The sequence below is a fragment of the Etheostoma cragini genome, chromosome 11, assembly GCF_013103735.1.
Source record: "Etheostoma cragini isolate CJK2018 chromosome 11, CSU_Ecrag_1.0, whole genome shotgun sequence".
Lineage (NCBI taxonomy): Eukaryota > Metazoa > Chordata > Actinopteri > Perciformes > Percidae > Etheostoma > Etheostoma cragini.
Window position 1 is genome coordinate 3007980 of NC_048417.1, and position 18319 is coordinate 3026298.

The window sequence follows — 18319 nt, forward strand, 5'->3', positions numbered from 1 at the left end:
ATACTCTATCTGAAGTCTCTTTTATATAGACCTTAGTGGTCCCTAATACTGTATCTGAAGTCTCTTTTATATAGACCTGCAACATGTAGCTACATTTTTTGAGAGGTGCATGTCAGGCTATATGGAAGGGTCCAGCGTAGAGTTAGTATCTGGACGTACCTTTGTACACACCCGCGGCAACGAGTTAACGCAGAAGCCTAAGTTGGCCTTAAGACTGCCGAGTGGAAGAAGCATAAACCTACAAGCTCACCAACTATATACTATAAGTATCTCATTCTGGTGTACACCTTTTTACAAAGTATTCACGAAGTGAGAAGATCAGACAAGACAAAGTACAAATAGACAAATGGCACAGGCAGGAAAGGTTTGCGTAACAAAACGACTAGACAAAAAAATCGAATCTGACAACATATTCAACCACAGTTATTATTATGTCAGCGTGTGCTTGATAACTGAGGTGCTGACTCAGCTCTTTCCACCGGTTGCACATAACAAATGCTTTTTGTTTAAGCCCAATAAACTGGGCCTTCTGTCCAATGCTATAAAGCACTTTTCCTCATATAAACGATTAAATTTATAGCACAGTGTCAGCTATGGAGATTTGTGAGCTGTCAGGGTTTATTAATAGTTTAAAGAAAGCAAACAATCAATCACTCTTAAAAAAGAAAAAAAGCAACGTTGAAGGGAACAAAAGTCAATGAAATGCTTTTTCTGCCAAATCTGAAATCAAAACGCACAAGTCCATGTCCCTAGAATGCTGTATCTCCTTTGTCTTTATGCAGTCCAGCAACGTGTCTTCCAACAGGACATTTTAGAATTGAGACGTTAGTTAATGAGCACCTTAAAGGACACACTCCTTTCAAGATTAAAGTGGTTGTACTAAACTCACTTGATAGATGAGGGCCACCATTTTCCATTATTTGTTTCCGTGTAGTATTGAGTGGTAATCACGAAGGCCCTGAGGAGTTTGTAGGAAACGACATTCAGAGACAGATGTAAAGGGTCAAGAGTAATACATTTGGAAGGGCTTGCATTAATGAGAGGTGAGGGAGTATCGTATGCGAGATTGTGTTGCTATTTCCTGCAGATCATCCATGCATGCACACATTTTAAAATTTTAAAATGAGTAAGCAAGGAACTGGAGACAAAACAAACATATTGACCAGAATATAAGTGGAAAAATGAGGTTGTCTTGTATTCGGGGTCTAGACTTTTAAACACCACTATCCAGTGGGTTGGGGTGGCAGTAGCTCAGTCCATAGGGAGTTGGGTTAGCAACCGGACGGTCGCTGGCTAAAGTCCCAGTACGGACCACAGCACAGCGTTTGGACTGGTAGCTGGAGAGAGGCCAGTTCACCTCCTGGGCGCTGCCAGATGCCCTTGAGCAAGACACCGTACCCACCCCCAACCGCTCAGGGCACTGGTCCAGCACTGGCAGACACCTCTCCATTTGTGCATGAATAGGTCCTGAGCGTGTGTGTGTGTATTTCCGGCCTGTGTGTAGTGATTATTAACAAGCAAAGTGTAAATTGTATTTTCCCCACTAGGGATCAATAAACGGTGTAAATTATTATTAAATTATTACATCCACAACAACTAGTGGCGCCTAACAGCAGTAACCTGAAAATAGCTAAACCTGACTATTTGACTGGTCTGAAGAGCTCTAATTTGAGCATAGTTTCTCCCCAATGGATCAAGCTCAGACCGAACTTCCCGACCTCCAATATTGTGGGCGGGGCTAAGTTTGACTGGCATCCAGCCTGTTATTACACTGAATAATGCAGGGAAATACATAAATAAACGAATGCCACTTTGATCTGCCTTCAAGTAAAGACTTCAGCTATATATAATAGAACGGGAAAAGAGGAGTGTTGTGTGAAATATATGTGAAACATAATATTACTAAGTAGTTAACAATTTGATAATTTGTTTTGTTTTTAAAGTTATTTTTTCAGGGTTTTTTCCCTTTATTAGACAGAGAGACGAAGATGTGTGAGAGGGGAGAGAGAGAGGGGGAGTGACAAGCAGCGAAGGGGCCGCAGGCTGGATTCGAACCACTGAGCTATCTGGGTGCCCCCAATTTGATAATTTTAATCAGTAGAAGTCAGGGTCTGGGTTTTCAACGCGGTATAAATCTCTATCGGTCACATGGCGGCTAAATGTTTCCACCAAAACAGTTTTTTCTTATTCATTTTGGTGAAGCTGCAGCTACATGTTGGACCCTAGTGTGCCGACACACGCACACACAAACACACGCTGGCGCACACATTCAGCCCAGGCTAATCAGTTAGCCGGAGACCAGCAAGACTTGCAACCCCAACCAGGGAGTTTTGCTCATGTATGTAAAAAAAACAACAACAAAAACAAAATGTCAGGTAAAATATGCTTATCCGGTTGATTATTTTCATCTATCGGGTGTCAAAAAGTTAATTTTGCACACCGTTAGAAGAATAAATGTCATGAAAGTAATTCCTTTAGTCTGCAGCAGGTGGGCAAGGAACCCTTCTGTAAAAGGCTTCGGTTTACGCTGTATTAATGCTCCCTGTAATAACTGCATGTTGGAAATAACTAAGAAAGAAAATTGCAGAAGATCACACAGCATCATTCAGCTGGAATGAATTCACCCTGTTCCTCCTCGTTAGTGTAAGCCAATCATCCATAAATTCATAATTAAGATATTCTGGCATGAAAAGCGTACTTGTTATGAAGGAGCGAGGTCTCCTGGATTAATCTTCCCAGATAGAGTGTGACAGCTCGGCCCAACGTCGACTCAGAAACAAACTCCAAGAAGCAGGACTCGATATAGCAGTCTAAGTCGAGTTTAGTTATATACACGGTCCAATATGAAAAATAGGATTTAAAGGGATTTACAGGGCCAAAACATGAACCCAGCTTATGGTCGCCAGGGCAACACAAAGCGCCCAAAAATACCCCTCAAAGCACATCCTCCTCCAGGCTGTAGGGCTGCAGCACAACACCGAGGGAAAATTGTTGTAATTACAAAAAAAAAAAGTTGTCGCAGAAAATTGGATTAAATCCCAACAGGAGGATTATATCAGGTCTAATACTAATTTAGCAAATCCAATATAAGACATTTAATAAAGTAAACCCGAGAAATATGCCCAGGAAAGAGAGTGATTAAACAAGTCCCATCACACACTGGAATCAATTCCTCCCATTGCTCCGTGTGCCGCTAAGAAGGTGAGAGAGGTGTGTGTGTGTGTGTGTGTGGGGGGGGGGGACAGTTCTGAATAATTGTGTTTTAATGCAATAATACTATTTTTTTTAAAAACAAAGATTTTCTCCCCTGTGCTCTAAAGTAGGGCTGCATGATATGAGAAAATGTATTTTAAGGCATCTACTTAGGAGTGACACGACACTGCGATGAACGTGTCATAAACATTATAAACAAGTCATAAAAGTTATGATATAACACTTCTTTTAGTAAGTGTCATTCGGATTTGTAAGTTGTGGTTAGGGTTCATGTGTTTATGTCCGTGTCATGTCACTGTTACGTAGATACCTTCAATTAAAGTGTTATTGAAAAATCTCTAATTTGCCATTATTTTGACCGATATTGAGATATGATTCACAATATCGGAGGGAATGATCATTTTGTCTCATCTTCGTAGGAAAATATTAAAATAAACAAAATTGAAATGATCATAGTGTGATTTAGGAGAGGATCAGTACCAAAAAAAAGGGAGTTTTATTATTTGTAGGATACAAGTTGTAGTGTGTGTGTGTGCATTTAACAGGTACTGCGATTTGGATATTGCACTAGTCCATATTGTGATTTCGATAACATTGTGCTAAATTGTGTAGCACTACTCTACAGAGTCGAGAGTTTCCTGATAAGAGAGCTGCATCATGCAGGCAGCAGCACACGTCCAGTACATAACATGCTGGAAGTGGTAGATAAGAGACGTGAGACACTCCGATAGCACCGGGCTGGCTCCGACCCACCCCCCTTCCTGAGGGGCAGGACTCTGCCTGCACTGGGCAGACGCTTGATCTGTGGACTGAGGCTACACGCTGACAAGTGCATCTCAAAACCTGCAGTGCCCTGACCTACACAGAGAAACTGCACATTGACTAAATGCGTCAGTTGTCAGACATTTCAGAAAATAAGTTGCTCAAAATAAGAAGACAAGACTTTGTGACTCATATGTTGTTTGTTTTTTTAAATAGCCCATCCTTCATGGTACATTAGTCTTCTTACAGCATTTAAATGACAAAGGGATTATGTACAGTATGTGTGCTTAAAATACACCACAGTGAACTGTTAAGCAGCTGAATCTTGTACTGGAGATTTTTAAACCTTGAAATATTTTATTGCAGAAGTTATTTTTCATACCGTGGATCTTGTTTCATGCTGTCCGTGCTGGCTATGACCTTTTTTTCCCTGGTTGGGATGCAGTAACACTAGAGGATCCACTTTGAGTGCATTCAAGTCTCTCAGAAAGCACGTCCACCACCAATGCGTATGAGAAGTCCTCAACATTTCCAGAAAATGTGGACATCTGTATTGCAATGACAACTGAGCCCACTCTGTCTGCTCAGGGAAAGCATGTGATATGATTGAAAGCACCAGAACAGCTACTAAATGGACCTTCTGGTGTATTCCGTACGCTGAATATATTGAACAATGATAACAGTCCTGATAAGCAGGCATGTGTGCGCTCTGCAGCCATTTGACATGGACAGTAATTATCTGCAATTAGACATCTGTATATAATATACACAACACCATCTGGAAAAAAACAACAAGAATTGTTAACATGTGGTCTGAGAGGAGACTCAAGCATCAAAAACACACTATAAATGCACTATAATAAAATTATTATGGTTAATACAAATGAATTATTATTGGCTTTTGGTATTCCTCTCAATAGTGTTATGAAGGCAGCGATGGTGATCATGTATTCAACTTGACAGTGTGTATTGGCATGTATTTGGTCATTGTGTATTCAACTTGACAGTGTGTATTGGTGTGTATTTGGTCATTGTGTATTCAACTTGACAGTGTGTATTGGCATGTATTTGGTCATTGTGTATTCAACTTGACAGTGTGTATTGGTGTGTATTTGGTCATTGTGCCGGGCTTGTTTACGACATCACTGATGCTTTGCTGTGTACAATGGAAAATGTGAAAGTCGGTCACTAGTGACTGTTGTTGGACTTTTAGCCCACTGGTATTCAGGACACCCCCCCATCTCCTTTTGTACTGTATTTCTATGTTTTTTAGGGCTGTCCCGAATATCATATGTTGTGCTTTGAAGCTTCTGTACAAATCAACAGCGAGTGTTTGAAGCTTCGGAGGCGGGAGCCATGGGAGGGGGGGATACTGTTCAGGACTCCCAAAGGGTTGTTCGGCGATAAGATTGTGTCACTCACATGACTCATTTTTTGTGACGTCCTGTTATTTAACCCCCCGCCCCAAATTTTGCACAAGAAGACTTCTCATCGTTTACAGATCATCACATTTCCGTCTGCGCCTGAAGGCATCTTCAGCCTCCAAAGAGAGGAAGAAAAGAGACAAAGCGATGTGCAGTCGGCTGTTAACACAAACTCCCGGGCGGTTCAGTGCTTGTTCTACCCTCATGGTGTTTTACACTGCCGTGGCACCAATAGAGGCAGGGATCTTTCCTGTTTCCTGTACGGGACTGTCGCACCAACTCAAAACACGACGACAAGTCTGATCCAAGGTTACATGGTTGGACACCGCAGCGTGACGTCAGGTAATGTTTCTCCAAAGGTTGAATGCATTGCAACATTATTATCATGTTGAAACAAAAGAATAAAAAAAATATATGAATATAAACCCAACGTTTTAAATAGAACAACTGTCCAACAAATGAATATCAAAAAAGTCAAATATTCGGATTTAGCCCAAGTTTTTTAGTATGCCTTGCTGTAAAACCAGTAGTCCTCTGAGGACAAAATAACGTTTAAAGTTGAAGATAGTAGCCAAAGAGTGGTTGAGTAAAAGGTTCCCAGAAAGATTGCAAAAAAAGTCAAAATAAGATGCACAAGGTGTAAACTATATTTCTCATCCCCCTGTTTGGAGCTGAGAGGCCGGCGTCCTTCAGTGTTGAAGCACACATGGAGGAGAAAATGAGTTGGACACGTAATGTATAAAAAGGTCTGAATAAGTTAAGTCTGTTGAAGAGCCGAGCGATATGAGAGGTGCTTACCCTCTTTGTGCTCGTGTCAGATGTTGCAGCTCAGAAGGGTTAGAAACTATGCCAAGCAACACCCACATCCAAGATTACACCCACCCCCACCCCCACACCCCCACCCCCACCCCCACCCACATAAACACAGAGAATGTCGATGCAGCAGAACTCCACTGCATCTCCTTTTGTGTTCTTTAGAGGAAAAGGGACCCCACAGCAGCTTTAATCTATAACCTGACCCAGTTGAAACACTAACTGATATTCCATGTCAGCTTCAGTCAAGCTGGGTTGAACTATGACTCGGTGCGAGTGAAGCAGAATTAATCAGCTTCTTTCCACCGTGTTCACACAGCAAGCCCGTTGGCTGATGAGCAAATGTAACAAGGGGGGGTTGTATTATTGATGATCCATTACCAGACCACCTTCTTGAATTGGACTACATATGGAAGCACTGCCAATCTCTGATTCTGCTGAGCAAGGCTCGCTGTGCAAAAATAAACATTTTGACTTCAAAGTGTGTGAGTGAATTAGACGGTTTTCTCATGTGGTTTGAGGGTTTCCACAGACAACAAATACCCCCGGCTGAGCATTACACACAAAGCTGAGGAGAGCTTCTCATCCTGTCGACACTTTCTCCAGCAGTTCCCTGAGCAAGTCAAAGCAACAGACAAGGCTTTTTAAGTCAAAGTCGCTGTGGTGTGAAAATATACCGTTTGGAAGTGCTTCAACGTGATTGCACGTGGATGTTGAGGTCTCAGTGTTCAGTGTGTAGGGCCAGGTACTGAATTCAAGATTTTTATAGGCACCAATTCAATTGCCTTCTTAGTATCAACTTTTGAAAAATGCCTCGTCAATCAACACCAAATTTCAGTAAATCTCATAAACGTCAGTGAGCCAATAAGCATGCAGCATGCTTCTATGAAGACCTTACGATGCTGGTGATTGGCTGTCTAATAGAACTGGGCGGTATACCGGTCTCTACTGTATACTGGTATTAATTTCCCGAATTTTATGAATTTTTTATATACCATAGTACCGATATATTGCCGCAGAGAGCACTGCGGCCGGAGTAACCCGCGTGTGAATTGCAAACCGGAGCCCTGTTATCTGGTACCCTTCTCACTCAGGGTAGAAACTTTATAACACAACGATTAATGACCCACAACTAACCCCCTTTAACAGGATAAAAAACGATTTGTGTGTTAGGTGAATTACAAAAATATAGGCAATAGACTTATAAAAACGACTGAAAGCTGCGGGGGGGGGGGGGGGGGGGGGGGGGGGGGGGGGGGGGGGGGGGGGGGGGGGTAAGAACTAGAACCAGAGATGTCTGATGATTTAATTACAACTTGAACACGAATGTTGCTATGAAGTTGTATTTGATGTTACATGTGAAGTTGGATATGGTTTTGAAATATAAAGACATTTTATGACTTACTATGAACATTATTACTATGTTTATTTGAACATTATTTACCAAAACTAAATGTTATAGCCACCAGCATTTAACAAGAAACATTAATTTCTCTGTAATATTTATCATAAATGTAACATGTTGCTCAGTAACACAGACTGAGAAGAAGCCACATCTATTACATCTGTAATAATAATAATAATAATAATAATAACATTACACCTTTAATAGCTTAGCACATGGCTCCGCAGGCCAATCCGTTTACTGGTGATTACGCTGCTAGCTAACACAACCGGAGTATCAACACGTGGCTGCACAAGTAATATTAAACAATCTGCACATCTACCAGCTATAGAAGGGGAAAAAGTATTGGAACATGTCCGGTTGTGTGGTATTCGGTGTAGAAGCCTAGCTAATGAAACACGGAGCGGAGGCTCCCTGAGTTTCCAGGAAGCGCGCTGGCCAATCAGAGCAAACTGGGCTTTAGGAGGAAAGGAATAAAGAGACAGGCAATCCTGTAGAGTGTAACTTTAATTTCCTTGCGGGAGTCATCCCCATGGGATTAATAAAGCTAAGTCTAAGTCATACAGAGGTTGAATACAGGTGCAGCAGCCACTTGAGCTTCATTTACTTACCCAGCCCTATGAGTGAGCTCAAATTAAATGTAGTTTTTATCTCCAACATGGGAAACAGCATTGTTTCTTCAATCAACACAAGAAACAGTCATTGCTCCTAGCTACCACTACCTGCTAACAAGTGCTATATTGACTGAAAATGACGTCAAGAGGACAGATTCACAAGTCACTGCTGATTGGTTAGGGATTTGGCTATTCAGTCTAATTGCATCCATCCAATTGGTCATAATATAATTGTCTATGTCCTTATTGTGTAAAAAGCCGTGCATGGCCTTGCATTACACACTGACAGAAAACAGAAACAAAACCGAAGCATCTTAGAGCCCTGCTTCCCGGGTGTGCAGCTAGCCTCCAGAAAAAACGCTGATCTAAAAAGCATTAGATGGGCCAGAGAAACCAAGAGACCCAAGCTCATTGAATTGCTGATGGCTGTATTGTCCCAATATTGGTGAAAATAAAAAGGTTTGATCAGTCTCCAACACATTGTCATGAAAGAAACGTCATTAAGGAAAATATAGAAATTGCTTAAACCGTGTCGTTGGTGAGGTGGGTGAAGGCCACCAATGCATAGATAGTTGAAACTTAAAGGCCTTTTCATTATATTCTCTTCAAGAAAAAAAAAGTTCTTTTCACTCAATTTAGTGCTAACTGTAAAAAATACTTTTCAGTGAGTGGAGTCAGCACGGGGTCACAGAGAGGGTAAGCTCCATTTTAACACCATCACATTATTCCCTCAGAAGACTTGCATTAACACTTACTGGTTCATCTAGAGGTTAAACTCAGCCGTGCCTTTTTACTCCAGATGTTCCACATCTTCTTCTACATTCTTGGCCTTTGGAAGCATCCCGGCAGACTTCAGGTTTGATTTTTATTTAATGGGAATGCGTTAATCAGTCAGTCATCAGTTTTCATTTACTGAATTGGCGACTCAGCGCGGGGGGAATAGGAGGGCGTAAAATGTGCGAGTGTGAAGATAGGTGACAAAGGAGAACGCTGAAAAAAACAAAATGAATTGAAGTTATTGGAATCTCAGACGTGGGACAAAGGAAGATACTAAACAGTTGTTTCATGGTTAACTGCTTCCTGAAATCACAGTTTCTGATGGTGACACTGCATGGAAGTGGGGGTTGGGTATATGAACTCAAATCTCTAGTATGTGTCGTTGCAGTGTAACAAGTCTTTCTACTGAACATTAAACAGTAAATGACTAACTTTAACCCAGAGTAACATTTACTTCAAACATTCAGTGGTTAAGAAGGCATTTGTGTGCTCTATTCAAAGTAAAACAAGCTCTGTTTTACATTCCCTGCATCCCGAAAAGAGACTGTGTATTGAATCGTTTAAAAATTAAATTATTTCAATAACACAAATTGAGGGCTTCCATTATGTTATTCCATCTGGGGGAGGCTTCAGGCTGTGCAGCGTCATTAGCAAAAACTGGAGCTGTCCTGGTCCAACGTGGGATTTTCTGCCTCATGCACTCCTATTTTGCAGAGATTGTGAAGCCTGAGACGGAACAAATCGCACGTTTATTTTGAGACAACCAGCTCTATTGTTTTGTCATTCATGTACCCTGGTGTCAAAGTGTACCCACAAAGATCGAGCTGACACCTTTTTGTTCCTGTACCAGCTCCTTGACTTCACTTTTGTCGCCAAAGGGCAAGTGTTTATTCAGCAAGACAATACAGAGACATACAAGACAATGAAATCTAAAACGCCTAAAGCTCTTCCTCATCTGCACCCCTCCATCCCACCTGCAGCTCCTCCAACATTTCAGTTCTTTTCTCTTCTCTCTTTTTACATTAAACTGGACCGGGACCATATGCTTTTGTCCTGATTTAATACTTTCACGATCCATGGGTGCCAGTTTCATTTGTATTTTCTATAAGTGTTGCTTTTGGTGAAGATATAGTTGCATATTGTCAACTTCATTATAGGTCTGCTCCATCCAACATAAAAAGATGCATGAACTGAACTTTACCGGAGTGGATTCCAGTCACACAAAGAGAGGCAGACCTCTTGCCAACTTAAAAGTTCAATGCACACGTGGGCCAGTGGCCAAAACAATCTGCCAGGGGGTTATCCTTCTCTGTCAGGGTACAGAGCGGCTGTGACAGGAAATAGCCTTGAGGGTAACTAAGCGAGCAAAACACATCTTCAGACTTCTTCCAGCGCATCTCGATTTAGTAATTCAACTCAGAGGTCGGGGTTCCTCAGTTCTTGCACCGAGCTCAAACTCCCTGTGGAGCAGACTAAGAGCATTTAAACCGAGTCATCACTCTCCCACTTGGAAACTAATTCTCATCTCCTGCACATACGGTAGGTTGTATATTGTATTGTGCCTGCAAGCATTGCGACAACTATATAATTTATCATGATTAACTATTTATCACACTCAAGATAACCTCATGCCACAGCCTGTGAAGAACAGCTGTCCCACTTATAGAGTACAGAAGCCGTGATCAGAAAGCTGAAAAAAAGCATATTTTGTGCCCTTGCACATGATGTTATATCCCTGCTGAGCTGGTCAGGTCAGCAGCTATTTAAAAATGGGATCTTCAATCAAAGCCATCGCAGAAACCTTGATGAAAAAAGCAGCAACACATTTCTGTTTTTGCACAAAAATGCCATGGCATTGTGAGAGAAAATCACTTCTCTTAATAAAAGGGTAACTTCATTTTTCTGTCAACCCCAACATTATTGTCCTATGTCTTTGTGTAAGTGACCAATGGGAACAACAATCTGTGAAACCGGTCCAGTGTTAAGCAGGATCGCTGCAGCAAAACAAGGTGAAATTGTGCACCTTTCATTCCTGTCCACTAAAAGAGATGTTTTACTACTTACATGCTCAGATTATTGATCTAAGTGTCTTACAACGTTATGGAAAGGATCCCTACAGACGTTTTTTACATCAAAACATCTCCAGAGTTGCTCTTGCCAAACCCAGCAGACTGTTGCCAGAAGAACACTGACGTTCCCATCAGTCACTTAGACACAAAGACATGTGACAGCCGGGTCCAGTTTGAATGAAACAAAGTGACCCTTTATAGGAGGTCTGCATGTCCTGAGGCGGGACACTTAAATTCCCATTGACACGGTTATCCCATTGGTGGTGGGTAGACAGGGCTCAACGCTAACTGTTTAAAGGCATCAGCTTTTGGTTGCCGATGGTAGGCTAACGCTTTGAAATCAAGGCTGAAAACCTTTCTTTTTGATGTTGCCTTTCTTAAATGAAGTTATTGTCTTTAAAGTTTACTTTCTCATACAGCACTGTAACTTTTATTCTTGTGTTTTAATCTGTTTTTATTTTTTAACTGTTTTTGTGTAATCATTGCTACAGGCTTAGTTAGTGGTGGGTATGTGTTAGATGACCCCGATAATTGCATGTGTTTCTGAGAACAGTTTACTCTGAGTGTGTTCAAATTGTGACCGTGAACTATCCTCTCTTTAAAAAGCGTCAACCTGGTAAGTGTGTTGGTCTAACACAGTGAAGTGCTCTTTGACAGCGCTGCTACAATTCATATTTATCACTCGGCATTCAGAGACCAAGGTCAGGAAGCCATTAGGAATCAAAAATAAATAAAAAAAGACAAATAACAGTGACACTTTTCCACAAGAATGGCCAATACACTTGACTACGTTGTAAACCTGGTTACCATCAGACTCAATAAGATCCAGCTTAGCCAGCTCGGGGTTCCTGAACAAAGACATGATACTGTTACTGAGGCACTGTATGGACCGGATCCACCACATTTCTAATGGGTCACATTTCTACAAGCCTGAACAAAGGCTACAGGGACTATGGTCTTCATTTGTCCAAATTTGTGAGACATAATTATTGTGTACTTAACAGCCCTCAATATTAATTGCGGGCTGGTTAATTGTTCAGGGGAATTTTCAGGAAGGTCTTTTCAAGTGGCAGGAGAATCGAATTGTCCTCAGTTTTCTCAAAGAAAAATGAAAGAAAAAGAAAGAGAAATACATTTTCACAGTTTGTTTTTACAGTTTGTATTAGCATGTTCATCTGGTTCTGGCTTATGTAGGGAATATTTTCCATTAGTCATTGTGCCATTAGTCATGTCCCTCTGGTTCTGGCTAACACATACACAGCAAATGACTATTTTCCATTATTCATTGACTGTGTATGTTGGGATGCACTTTGGTTTTGTTATAGAGTCAAAATATTTCAACAGCTCACAGGATTAGTCCAGTTGTCAAATATTCTGGTTTCTTAATTGTGAGTATTTGCTGCTTTTATTGTCTAATGTGATAGTAAAGTGAATGCATCCTATTCAGGATTGTTGAACCCCAATTTGAAGGTTTTAGGAAATTGTCAAATTACATTTTTCACTTTAATAAGAACATAATTCCATCAACCTTCAGGAAGTCCCCAGCAATCAGTTATCAATTTACAGTGTTGATGTCCTTCAAATACTGACATGTGGGTGATTTTCAATCGGGATGTAATTGCTTGAAATTCCCTGACAAATTCACTCAGCAGGTCATTACAGAAAATTGATTTCTGAATTCCAAAAGCTGAACTGTAGAAAATCCATAATAAAACACAAACCATTTTTTAGCAGTGTGAAACAAGCTGGCTTCTATTAAGGATTTTGGCCGCATGTCACATTTTCTAATCTCAACTGCTGGTTTCTATATTTTTCCTATAGCCAACCAGTTCTTCTTCTTCTCTTAGAGCCAACCAGTTCTTCTTTTCCTAAAGCCAACCCTACGTGTCACGTTTCCTAAACTTAACCGTTGCTTTCTTCCTGCAAAACCAAGGCAAGAGGCATGTAGCTCTACAGCGTAGACATACGTGCAGCTCAAAATGCATAGAGATAACACACCACTTGGCTTAAGAAAGTCAGCGTGTCATGGTGTCATGTTGTTGGCAGAAATACAGTATTATGTCAGCAAACCACAAAGCTGTTGCTAAATCAAACATTTCAGTAATGAATTGACAACACTGAATGCCACATCAAAAATCATGCACATTGACCAAATAATCCAAAGATAACGTTGCAGAAGCTTTTATGACTTGGGGGTTCTAATAGTTTGTGCATCACGAGTTTTGATAAGCAGCAGCCTACAAATATGTCAAGCAATTACCATGAGCAGCAAACCACAGCAAAAACACACAACAAAGCCATCTGTGCTAACATAGAGGACGCGAGGCCTGCCGAGGTCAAAGTGGTCATTTGGAGGGAGCTCTACCATGAGACTTTTCCTCGCCAGAACCTCGTCTTTTAAGCTGAGTACATAAACGGTTTGGGGTCACAAGTGTTTCATTTCCTGCACTTTATAAACACTATATGAATAGCACAGTAAATTAGAGGTAAAGGTACTTCATTGTCACATACTTTTAGCAAAATTCATTCTCTGCATTTAACCCATCCCTCAAAGGAGCAATGGGTAGCCATTTACAGCGCCCGGGGACCAACTCCAGGTCTGAGCCAGTGCCTTGATCAAGGGCCCTGACTGGAGAACCTAGTACATGTTAATTCATAGTAGGTGACATACCATCTAAACACAGAAAGGTCCGGAACAACCTGGATTCAAACCCAGGACCTGTGAGGCCCCAGTGCTGACCATTGGCCCGCCATGTTGCCAATGAGGCCAATGAAAGCTCACTTTGTATTTCACAGTAGAGATAATGCCAAAGGAAACAAGGTTTTTGGATTTGTTAAGTTTGAGGTAATGCTTTAGAAAAAGGAGACATTTCTTGTTTGTTTTTCCATATTCAAAGTGTGCTGCATCAAGAACAATTAATTAGAGATGGGAAATATGGAAAAAAATTTAATATCACAATATTCTTCACCAAATACATCAATGTCAATATGGCAGCGATATTGTAGAGTTGACAATTGGTGCTTTGACAAAATATTTACACAATAGGATTTTTGATAAATAATCATCAGTAATGTGGATATAATGACCAATCAGGTAAAGGCAAAATAATATAACAGAAGAGTCTGGTGAGTTCAGAAAAGTACATCACTTTACTGTAAAGCAGCCTTTAAAAAAATTAATCATATCACAATATTACCATATCCACAATTTAAGATGGTATCTTATTGATATTGTATCTATTGCACAGCCCTACAATGAAAACTGTCTGCGCTCAAACATCACGGGGTACAGGTTACTATCAACAGTGACAGTGGTGTGAGAAATAAAGGGAGCAGCTCATTTAATCATAGGCTAGAAGGGGGAAGCCTGGGCTGAGCTAGTTGACTAGGAGGGGGGGTGGATGGGCACACAGGCTTAGTGATTAGCATCCATCACTGTCTGTCCCTCTCAGACAGCGAGAGGGAGGTGACAGATGAAGGAGGCACAATCAGGGGTGAAACAGCAAAGCACGGCAGAAGAAAGAAGCCTGGGAGGGAAGAGGATGAGCCCAGTCCCGCTGAAACCAAGGACAACGTTGGGATATTAGCTTTTAAAAGGTCAAGATAACGACAGGGGGGGGGGGGTCTGCTTTGTGAAGACGACAGCGGTCTGAATCGCCCCGTTTCTGTGTGTGAGGAAGCTAGAGAAGGTGCTTTGGTAAGAACCCTCTGGGCTAAAGGTAACATGCCCATCATGGAACAATGAGGACAATCATCACTCTGGGCATTTTTATATTGGGTTGAGTATTGTTTGGTATTTTTCCGGTCCCGGTGCTAAAACAATACGTTTAAAATGGTTCTGGTGCCTAAAACTTGCCTGAACCGATACATACAACATACATACAACAACAGATGAGCACAAAACGACTGTTGGACACATTAAAGAATGGAGGCCATATGGTCAAAACACGAAATAACCATTCCTTATTTAATCAGTTAATTGCTATAAAACAACAAAAAGTTAAACCACGAAATGGTAGAAGGGTAATTTACAATAGCTTGAGCTTCTTAAGGTGCACTTGAATGCACCATGAGCTTGCGAGGTGCAATTGAATGCACCATGTCCCATCAGTGTTGTTCTTCAACTCCGACTCTGACAGACGCCATGGCGTCTCGAAAAGCGCACCTACTCTCCTCTATGTCTTTAGCTGCAGACTGTTGGACATCCTGGTGTTGGAATCCGTTCCAGTTTAGACTGCTTCGCTTTCAGCATTTTAACAAGCCAGCTTCTAGCCAATGATAGGCTGACGTTACTTGCTGCCAAATGTAATGCTAAGTAGCATTACACGCAGCGATGTCTCTGTCGTCTTTAACGTCTGCTTTGGTGCCCCAGAGTGCAGCACACGCTTGCAAGTAGCACCAAAATGAGGCACAGCAATCTGTGTTATCATTCAACCAGGGACATACCGGCCCTTTAAGAACCAGTGCCATATCCACAGAAAAAATATGCCAATGCAAATGTAGTGTATTTGCATTTATAGCCGGACTGCATAGCATGGCCATTCCCTCATATGTATAAGCACTGACACTCCTTTGGTCACACTAGTGACTAAATACCACAGCTTAGTGTGTTGTGACTTGTTATTTTTTTCATGAAGAGTTAAGTTTCTAGTGTCTTCAGTTCAATGATTAGTCTTTTATAATAATATTAAAAAGCTGCGTGAGCTCTATTTGTCACTGTTAGCATTTTTTTTTCTGACACAAACTACTCTGCCACTGCCACTATGTAATTAAATCATTGTCAAATTATCCTTTGGCTGCCATTCTTTCACTTAGACCAATTTCTTCCTACTTTGTGTAGCCGTGTTTGACACGAGACAAAGTTCAGTGGTCCATTTCCCTGTCTGCTGTCTGACATTTCTTTCTCCTCCACCTGCAGTAAGGTGTATTTACTGGCAAGGAGATGTGTCCAATCCACCGTGAGCGGATTAGCTTCCCTCGTGTGAATGTGATGTTCGCAAATGACAGTAAGTTGTAACACCATGTAACAAATGACAGGAAGTTGTAACACCATGTAACAAATGACAGGAAGTTGTAACACCATGTAACAAATGACAGTAAGTTGTAACACCATGTAACAAATGACAGTAAGTTGTAACACCATGTAACAAATGACAGGAAGTTGTAACACCAATTCATGAATCGAACGGCATTAGTAAACTGCACACACCAAACCCTAAAAGGGAGGGATCTTGATCTTCTGCTAACTGAGGATTCAGACTCCACATCACTACTATTACTAGATATCAGTGTGGCTTTTGACACCATAGATCACTGTATACTCCTAGACCAACTGGAAATGTTATCATGCGTCTCTAGCCTGGAAACTGCATGGTTTAAGGATTACTTAACAGAGAGAATGCAGTGTACTTCCTATATTAATACTACATCAACATTGTTGTTCTAAATCGGTCAATAAATGTGTCATCCGGATGTCTATTTGTCCCTTATCTGCATGGAGGAATATGCTGTACAGATTGTAAAGCCTTTTGAGGCATGTTTGTGATTTTATATCAATAAATTGGATTGACTATCCAGCCAATCTTTCATCAACCAGCTCTGAGGAGTCCACCTCCAGAATTGTATCTCAGCTCCTGCACAGAGAGCAAAGCCGGGCTGCTGTTACTGCTGCAATTACACACTGGATTTCCTCACTGGCCTCATTTTTGGCCATGCTGCCAGACAAGCTTTCCAAGCAACCACCCACCAAGCTGGTGAGCTGGATAAAGCAAAGGGGAAAAACTGACAAGCAGAGACTGCATCTCTGTTAAAACCAACACATATGTTTTAGTTTTGGGATGTGTTTAGGATGTGTTGTCTTCATCTGGACACCCGTGGGCCTACTGACACATTGCCATGCAGTACCAGTTACGTTGTCAATTATCCTAAAGAGAGGACTCAAAAGCTATTCGTGCGAAAATGTAGATGTCAACTCATTTATTGTGTTTCCCCATATTAGTCTATATCCACAACGTTCCACTTGCGGGATGCTCCGGTGCAGCCGAAAATTATGCCGGTTGTCCGTTACCTTCAACTGGTTTTTTTGTTGGCGTTCTAACCTCCGGTGAATTTCTGAGGACTATGGTTACCTTGTCCTCAGATCTCTGCAGGGTAAATCCAGACAGCCAGCTAGACTATCTGTCCAATCTGAGGACTATGGTTACCTGGTCCTCAGATCTCTGCAGGGTAAATCCAGACAGCCAGCTAGACTATCTGTCCAATCTGAGGACTATGGTTACCTGGTCCTCAGATCTCTGCAGGGTAAATCCAGACAGCTAGCTAGACTATCTGTCCAATCTGAGGACTATGGTTACCTGGTCCTCAGATCTCTGCAGGGTAAATCCAGACAGATAGCTAGACTATCTGTCCAATCGGAGGTTTCTGTTGACAACTAACGCTACTTCTGGACGTACACATGTTCCACCAAGCGTATTCCTTCCTGAGGCTATTTTAAGGGCTACTTTTGTCAGGATGTATTCTGTCCCTGCAGACTGTCACCTTTTTAAAGTTGGCCAAATCTAGATTGTCTCAAGCTTTGACTGATAAAGTAAAACAGGGTGGAAAGTTGTTTAACCAACTTAAAATAATGCCTGACCGGAGTGAGTTAATTTAGTCCTTTGGAAGCTTGAGTAGAGGGAAGGTAGGCTACAGCGGGCGAAAAATATAGTATAGTATATACGTATATACAAACAGTATATACACACACACACACACACATATATATAAACATATACATATATATATTCTGAAGATACAAACCAACAAAATTATTATTATTATTATTATTATTATTAATTTCCAGCTTCTATAAAACATTCAGCTTATAGTTGTGTCACAGAAAATGTACCACTGAAGGGACTAAGGAGGCAAAAACAGACCTTAAAAGGGTTTTTAGAACACAGAAAGGGAACTGGTTATAATTATTTCACACAAAGGAACACTGCACATACATAGGTCTGACATTGTCAAATGATTCTTTGTTTTTTTCTGATGTCGCCGCATTTTTTGTGAATGGACCACAATAATGTTGGAAAGTGACTGAGTCAGCCAAGTATTGTCAAGGTGATAAAGAAGGTTTATGTTGTCATCAACTTAGAGCACAAACAACGGCAGTAGAACAACAATGAAACTACACTGGGAGGCGGCATTGTAATGCGCCCAAATAAATCTAATTAGTTTTAATGTGAATGATCTTTATGGAGG

At 41.1% G+C, this 18319-nt stretch overlaps 1 protein-coding gene and 1 long non-coding RNA gene across 6 annotated transcripts in view; one reads left to right on the forward strand and one right to left on the reverse strand.

Annotated features, from left to right (window-relative positions):
• LOC117952480 overlaps positions 1 to 1762 on the forward strand; it is a 13136-nt gene extending 11374 nt beyond the window's left edge. The window contains exon 3 of the long non-coding RNA XR_004658422.1: positions 1699 to 1762. This is a non-coding gene — a long non-coding RNA (uncharacterized LOC117952480). The remainder of the gene's footprint in view (positions 1 to 1698) is intronic.
• Positions 1 to 18319, reverse strand: part of gulp1a (GULP PTB domain containing engulfment adaptor 1a) — an 82584-nt gene that overhangs the window by 50075 nt on the left and 14190 nt on the right. The window lies entirely within an intron of this gene.